At 41.5% G+C, this 8,598-nt stretch overlaps 1 long non-coding RNA gene across 2 annotated transcripts in view; it reads right to left on the bottom strand.

Moving 5' to 3' along the window:
* Positions 1–256: 256 nt before the first annotated feature.
* Positions 257–8,598, bottom strand: part of LOC129635118 (uncharacterized) — a 32,839-nt gene continuing 24,497 nt past the window's right edge. Inside the window, exon 3 of one of the 2 annotated variants that reach the window (XR_008706112.1) lies at positions 257–832. This is a non-coding gene — a long non-coding RNA (uncharacterized LOC129635118). Of the gene's footprint in view, positions 833–5,950; positions 7,532–8,598 lie in introns of those variants that run through there. The other variant, XR_008706111.1, reaches the window with a different exon arrangement.

Raw genomic sequence — 8,598 nt, 5'->3', positions numbered from 1 at the left:
CATTGCTGTAGGCTCTTATGAAGAACTTGGGGGAACTGAGAAGCCATCCCTCTGAGAGCATGCAGTGACAAATTCTGCTCTAGCTAATGGTCTGTTTCTACATTCTTTGCCATTTAAGATTCTTACATCATCCAACTTCATCTGTTGGTGTTTCCATTAATCACCATCTCTTTAGGACATGACGCACCAGTGAAACAATGATTTTTGGAAGCTAGGCTGAGTTGAAAAAGAAAAGGCAGTTCTAAAATCTCCTTTTAATGTATCAAAGATTAAGCTTTAACATCGGGCTACACATTTTTAACATAAGCTATAGGAACCTGGAAATTATGATATGACATAAGGAAATTTCCCGGCAGCCCAGACAGGCAATGAGGGTATTTTCATAATAGGGGAATCTGAAACTAATGTGGAGAAAAAGGAAAGGAGGCCAGTGGTCAGGCACAAGGGTGACTTCCCTTCAGGATCAATAGCTTGGATGGTTTGAGTGAAAGGCAATAAAAATGCCAGATAGCATTAGGTGGGAGCGAAAAGTTTCAGGGATTTGCAACTCACTTCCCTCTTGTCATTCTGGAAGGAGATCATTTTCAGCATTCTTCTGACAAATGTACATCAGTGGAAGAGAAGAAAAAAGCATGGCAAGGTGGTGGCAGAGATGGCATGGGAGGAATCCAGATGTGTCACATGCACCCGGTGAGGAATACAAAAGGATAACTAGATTATCCTTCCAGGTTGAGACTCAGCAGTTCAACGAGAGCTGACTTTATAGAAGAGGCTAGGAGCAGACAGCCAGACCAGGCACTCAGATGCAGGATGTTGCTGAGGTTCAGGGGATCTGCATCAAGAAAGCCCACATCAGCATAGGAAGGGAGGAAAACACACCAAAGAAAACTAACCAAGAAAATAAGACACAAGTTTTACCATCTCTCAACTTCAATGACAGTTACCAAGTAGGACCAAGAAAATCTTCACAAACCCAACAAAGTCCTGGAAGGACCAGCCTTGTGGATTTGCAATCCAGGAGTCAGTCCATGACAATGCATGTAATACATATACACAGGCACCAGCTTAGGAGAAAGAGGAAGAAAGGTAACGTTTTGAGAGAACCAGAACTGAAAATCTATCCAAATGTCTAAGTAAAGTTAAGCCAATGGGCACTCAAGAATTTTAAATAAATTATGGGAAATAAAGTATATCTAAATTATAATAGTTAAAATGTTGATACTCATTTCAGTAGAAAGCTCTACAGATAGAATTATGAGGAAACTGGAGCACAAAAAATAACCTAACTTGCCCAAGTTCACAGAACCAGTATGTGGAGGAGCTCTAACTCCAAAGACAAAGGATATTTCCACTGTGCCCCCCTTTAACATAGCATCTCAGCAGACCCTTGGCAGTCTGGCCTTATTTACCTCTACAATCTTCATAGCCCCTTTGTTTCAGTCACGGGATTATTTCCAAAACATGGCATGCATTTTTCCTGCTTCATGCTTTTAAACAAGTTTTCCCTGCTGCTTTAATTGACTTCCAAGCTACCTTTTCTTTCTTCCCCCTGTTGATTTTCTCTTCCATACAACTTGACACCTTTTGGTAGGCTTGAACCCTCTTTGTTGGCTAAAGGTGAAAAGTATTGAGCAACCTAGACAGCATATTAAACAGCAGAGACATCACGTTGCCAACAATGGTCTGTCTACTCAAAACTATGGTTTTTTCAGTAGTCATATGTGGATGTGAGAGTTGAACCATAAAGAAAGATGAGCATGGAAGAACTGATGCTTTTGAACTGTGATGTTGGAGAAGACTCTTGAGAGTTCCTTGGACACCAAGGAGATCAAACCAGTCAATAAATCATAAAGGAAATCAGTACTGAATATTCACTGGCAGCTCCAAAACTTTGGCCACCTGATGCGAAGAACTGACTCACTGGAAAAGATCCTGATGCTGGGAAATATTGAAGGCAGGAGGAGAAGGGGACAACAGAGGATAAGATGGTTGGATGGCATCACTGACTCAATGGACACGAGTGTGAGCAAGCTCCAGGAGTTGGTGATGGACAGGGAAGCCTGGCGTGCTGCAGTCCATGGGCTCGCAAAGTGTTGGACACGACTAAGCAACTGAACTAAACTGACTGAGAAACAAGCTGACGAAACTTAGTTACCCAAGTCAGTTCCCAGAGAGGACTGCTGTCTCACCCAGTTCTGTTTCCTCTGGGCAGAGGCTGCCATGTCAGCAGACAAGACCACCCACCTTGTTTTCAGTAGCTTCTGCCATATCAGCAGAGTCTGCAGATCTGGTGAGTTCTCAAGCTCACAGAGGTGGATCAGTCATTCTGCTTAAAGCCCCACCATTCCCTTGACATTCACCCTTCTTCTGGATCACATGCCTCCTCAATTTCTCCCCAGCTCTCCTTCACCATGAAACTAGCCAGCCCACCAACAATTCCTGTTTATCTGTTTGCACATGGCCTTTCTCCTTCAGTGTCATTAATATGACATGAAAACCCCTCCAATCAGGCAATCAGAAGTGTGTCAGTCAAATCCTCTGCTTCACTTGGTTTATCTCCATCTGGCTCATCTCACTCTCATGGTCACAAGAATCTAAATGCCCCACAACCTCTTCTCCTACTGCCCTTCATGAGGTCTTCTACAGCTACTTTGATCAACTCATGTTCTCCTAAAGCCAATTATGTTAGTAGAACACTTTCCAATAGAACTTGCTATGGTGATGGAAAATTCTGAACTGTCCAGTATGGGACCCACTAGCCATATGTAGCCACTGAGCCTTTGAAATGTGGCTACTGTTATCAGAAAACTGATTTTTTTTTTACATTTTAATTAACTAGAAATGCAAATAGCCATCTGCAGCTGGTGGCTACAAGATTGGACAAACACAAGATTGGAATATTCCTCTTCGACCAATGTAACATAAAAAATATTTCCCAGCATATATTCAAAGCACTCATGATATATTTATATAGGCACTAACCAAATATATCTTACATACTTAATACTTAACCTAAAATATTTTCTTTCCTCCAATACAGTAGGTTTTCCTTTTCTTCAATGATAGCTATCAGCTATTCAGTTCAGTTTAGTCGCTCAGTCGTGTCCAACTCTTTGTGACCCATGGACTGCAGCACGCCAGGCCTCCCTGTCCATCACCAACTCCCAGAGTTTACCCAAACTCATGTCCATCGAGTCGGTGATGCCATCCAACCACCTCATCCTCTGTTGTCCCCTTCTCCACCCACCTTCAATCTTTCCCAGCATCAGGGTCTTTTCAAATGAGTCAGCTCTTCGCATCAGGTGGCCAAAGTATTGGAGTTTCAGCTTCAACATCAGTCCTTCAAATGAACACTCAGGACTGATCTCTTTTAGGATGGACTGGTTGGATCTCCTTGCAGTCCAATGGACTCTCTAAAGTCTTCTCCAACACCACAGTTCAAAAGCATCAATTCTTTGGCACTCAGCTTTCTTTGTAATCCAACTCTCACATCCATACGTAACTACTGGAAAAACCATAGCCTTGACTAGACGGACCTTTGTTGGCAAAGTAATGTCTCTGCTTTTTAATATGCTGTCTAGGTTGGTCATAACTTTGCTTCCAAGGAGTAAGTGTCTTTGAATTTCATGGCTGTTATAAGTAAGCAAAAATTATCCCCTAAGCAAAGCTTCCCTGTCACCACTATGGAAGCAGTCATCACACTAAGACTCACACATCATTTTATGTGTACGTATCTATCACAGAACCCACCCCAGTGTATTAGATCAGTGTTTACATTTTGATTCCCCCCCATCTCTAACAGAATGTAAGCAATGATCTAATATGCTGTCCCACCCCTCCTGTTATAGGGCTTCCCTGGTGGCTCAGTGGTAAAGAATCCGATTGCTAATGCAGGAGACAATGGATTCAATCCCTGGGTCGGGAAGATCCCCTAGAGAAGGAAATGCCAACCCTCTCCAGTATTCATTCTTGCCTGGGAAATGGAGAGAGGAGCCTCAAAAGAGGAGCCTGGCAGGCTACAGTCCATGGGGTCGCAAAAGAGTCAGACAAGGCTTAGCAACCAAACAACTCCTGTTAGAATGTGTTCTCTCAGAAAGAGGGGAGAGGCTCTTTTATTCCTCTTGGGTTCACCAATACCTAGAGCAAGAGTGGACATAAGAAACAAAACTATCTGATGAGTAAATGAATGAAAAATAACTAAAGACAAGATTGGTAGAAAGGTTACAACTATTTTTTTTGAATGAACACAGGAAGGATAAAATCTAGCTGGGGCAGAGATAATTAAAGTATCATCTGTTTTATGTCTTTTTTTCTTCCACATTTCTTTTTATGGGTGTCACTGTGATCTATTTGAGAGATGATGTAGAATTCTAATTGCCAATGAGAGCTCTGTGGAGGCCAGCATTAAACAGCATTTGAGTTGTCGCTTAGCAAATGTTGGTAATAGATGGGAGACAACATGCCTGCTGGAACAGTTCTCACCACTGTTGTCATCTGCTACACACACCAACCCAAGACATTTCTCTGCAGACTTCTGAGTCACAGTTAATATACTGGAGGGTTGCCATCACTCCAGTCCCCTCTAATCCTTTTTTCGACACCACTTTGGTGGTCTTTTTAAATGCAAGTGGTATTGGGTCATGTCCGTGATTAAAATCCACTGCTGCCCAAACTCCTTCACATGAGTTGCAAAACCCTATGTGATCTAATACCCAACTCAGCTCTCTACCACTCTAGCCTTTTTTAGCCTGTCTTTGCCGAGTTCTTCAGGCCTCAGAGCATATGATATTTCAGTTCATGCTCCCTAGAATTCTCTTCACTCTCTTTTTGGCCTAGTTATTGTCAGCTCAGACATCACATTTCTTGATGCTTGGACAAGGCTTATCATAAATCACACTTACCTCTCCATATTAAAAACACTCATCACAGATGGTTTTACATTTATTTGTGAGTATTTGATACAAGTCAGTCTCTGCCCCCAAATGCTTAGATCCACGGAGACATGAGTATGTTTACTTTTGCGACCATGTGACTGTCTCTCTCCTAACACTGCCTAGCACAAAGTGGACACTCAGTAAATGTCTGTTTGATGAATTAATGAATGATTGATACAAAAAAAATCTCCCTTAAGAGCATAAACCCAACAACTAAAGATCGTTAAAGATCACGACTCAAGTGCCTAAAGATCACAAAGGTTAGGTCCCTGATAAAGAAAAAAAAAAAATACCAATTGTGGCCTGATTTTTTTCTAGTAAAAGACAGTAATGACTCTCAGGCAAAGGATAAGGTTCCAAAATCACTTAACAGATTCTATCTTATTCTAGGAAGTGACTCACCTGTGTGTACATGCTAAGTCACTTCATTAGTGTCTGACTTTTTGTGACCCCATGAACTGTAGCCCACCAAGCTCCTCTGTCCGTGGAATTTTCCAGGTAAGAATACTGGAGTAGGTTGCCATTTCCTATTCCAGGGGAGCGTCCCCACCCAGGGATTGAACCCACTTCTCTTATGTCTCCTTCATCGGCAGACACGTTCTTTACCACTAGTGACACCTGGGAAGCCCTCACCTAGGGGTCACTAAATCAACACACCACATCACCATCTACAGTGACCAGACAGACGCTTCCAGGGATAACTAGAAGCACTGGTGTTAAAATATCCACAAATTTCCATTGTGGAATTTACTTCAGGCGTCAAGGATATGGACCTTTTAGCTTAAATGTTTCCTGATCGTTAAAACAAAACAAGAGAAATGGCAAATCCCACTGTTCACATTTTGCATCTGGTTTTGGATATACTATGAATTTTGTAAACATACAGTAAAACACATTGCTTACATACTGACAGTCACTCATTCACTCATTCATCAACTATTCAATGACTCATTAATATTACCCAGCCATGGTGGACACACAGGGACACTGTGTCTGGTCTCATGGTGCCTACACTCCAGTGGATGATAACAGCTAACATTTATTGAGTGAATGCTCTCATTCCAAGCACTGTGCTAAGAGCTTTACATGCATTACCTCATCTTAATGTTTCTTCAAATCATGTAAGTTAATATAATAGGCATTTTGTTTGTTTGTTTGTTTGAAGACTGCCTAGAATCCACAGTTCTTAACAGCCACTGTTTCTCTTGAGAAATTATTCTTCCCAGAGACATTCTGTAGTTGGGACCATTAGACAAAGGCACCACCCTCCCCAGCCAAGTGTCAAAATGTAACCCAGGCTTCTAAACCAAGCAAGTGCTCCCTCCCTGGAATCTGAATATTGGGCAGGGAGCGAATGAGATCGAAAGGGGCTGCATTCAAACCAGACTTCTCTGATCAAGACCTAATCTGGGCTTCCTTCTTCTTAATGTCCTATGCATGCTGCCTTCAAATCCATGATGTCATCATAATTAACTATTTTTGCATAAGTTAGAGCCAGTTTCTGTTGCTTATAATGCAAGAACATTAGTTATCACTGAAAAGATGACAAGATGGGTTGAGAAATGTATCCAAGGTCATACAGCTGGAAAATGGTGGGGTTAGGACAGAAATAGAACTAGAACTCATGCAGTCTGATTCTAGAACTCATCCTTACTGGAAATGAAGATGCTGTCCATAGGTGCCATGGCTCATAAGGTAAGTCCCAACAGTTTCTATGCTGTCCTGTCTTGATCGAGGTTTTATGAATGTACCACCATCAGCTCATAGTGAAGTCCCTGCCTCACATCCTTGTTTGAGTGTTTGAAGGGAATTCTAGAGCAGAACATGGAGGTTTCCTTTATGCAATAGACTGGTGGACACTTGTGAACAGAACTAGCCAGAGTCTCCAAGACACCAACTCCTGTCACTTCAAACTGGACCCAGCAGCAGATGAGCTGGCCGCTGGCAGTCGGTAGCTTTCTCTGCATAGCACCCAAAGTAACCTTGGAACAGAATCAGCTACAGGTCTAAATGGAGCCTCCCTCTCCTTTCTCCTGTCCCCTAGCCAGAGGTTCATCAAGTTCTAGGGAGTAGAGAAACTCATCCAAAAACATGCACCTAAAATCTTTGAGCCAGAAATCTCTTTCTCTGAGTATTAAAGTGTTTGCTGCAGCTTCCAAAGTGAGTGAGTCAAGCCTGTGGGAAGAAAAAAGCCTTGGAGAACCAGCAAGGAGGCACAGGGGGAGGAATACCACCAAGCCAGGGTTATAATCCTGCCCCATGACCTTAAGGACCTTGTCAACTCACGAGAGGAGGAAACATATATAAATACATTGTTGGAGTCTGGTGAAGAATCCAAGAGAATTTCTTTGGCTGTGTTGGTTGTGATTTCTCATGCATACAATAACAAGTTTCTGGCTTCCCTGGCACATATGCTTGAGCAATGTGTTGCTGTGTCTCTGACAGTTGGTGACATTTCCTTTGCAGTCAGTCAGCAAGATTCATACAGAGGCTGTGTGTCCAATGAAGAAATCAACATCCTGAGTCCCATATTGGCTGTTAGTCATCATTTGTACCTCCATCCAAAACACATATTGAACACCTACTGTGTGCTCAGCCTAGGGAAAACAAAGATGGATCTGAAGCAGTTCCTGCTCCCTCAAGGAGATGACACATGTACTTAAATAACTATATTACACAGTGATATTATTAACTAGAAAAACTGCAATTAACATTTAATTGTGCCAAGAACTACTCTAAAATATTTTGCATGCAATATTTCTTTTAACCTTCACAGTAGTTATGCCATTATACCATTTTATAGATGAGACGTATGGAGAAAATGTGTAATTTCCCCAAGATCACACTAGTACAAAAAGAACGGGGGCAAAGTACTTCTGGATTCCAGGGCAAAGATGTTAGTCACATAGAAGAGTAACAGGAAGATTTTGTAGTGAAGACAGTGTGTGAACTGGTCCTGAAACTCTATCATCTATTAAGCTGGTGTTAAGGAAACATGATCATATTTCTATTGTGATCCCTACCCTCAAGAACCATTGTTAACCTACATTCTTCATCCAAGAATTTCTTTTAAATCTGCTGGTACTGACAACAGACTTAACATGAAGGCTTTAGACTTACATTGATCTCTTTTTCAAAGCTTGAAAAAGTTCATTCTATTGTTCTGCTGTGTTTGAGATCTGAGAATTCAGTAAATCGATTAAAAAATTAACACAGAGTTAGAGGATCAATTGAAAAACTGATACCTTGATGGATTTATCTATTGGCCACAAGGCCATTCAACAATGAGAATCTTCCCACCAGGTGAGACTCTGGACATAAACCAATCCATCACTTCCAATATAAAAATGAAAGAATGAAAACACATCAAAGTGAAAGAGACTTGTCCAAGGGTACACTCAGACTTTGTGTAAGAGCCAGGACTGGCACCCTTGCCTTCTGATTTTTAATCCAACATTCTTTTTTATTAAAAACAGTAGCTTAATTTACTGAAGTATAATTGAAAGACACAAAATCATATGTTTAAAGTGTACAATTTGATCCATTTTGACATGGATCTCTGAAACCATCACTAGAACAGACATGAATATTTTGTCTTCAAAATTTTCCTTATGCCTCTTTATCCCTCCTTATACCTCCATTCCCAGGCAACCACTGATCTACT

The sequence above is a fragment of the Bubalus kerabau genome, chromosome 20 (genome assembly GCF_029407905.1).
Source record: "Bubalus kerabau isolate K-KA32 ecotype Philippines breed swamp buffalo chromosome 20, PCC_UOA_SB_1v2, whole genome shotgun sequence".
NCBI classification, from domain to species: Eukaryota; Metazoa; Chordata; class Mammalia; order Artiodactyla; family Bovidae; genus Bubalus; species Bubalus kerabau.
This window is presented reverse-complemented; position numbering and strand designations above follow the sequence as displayed.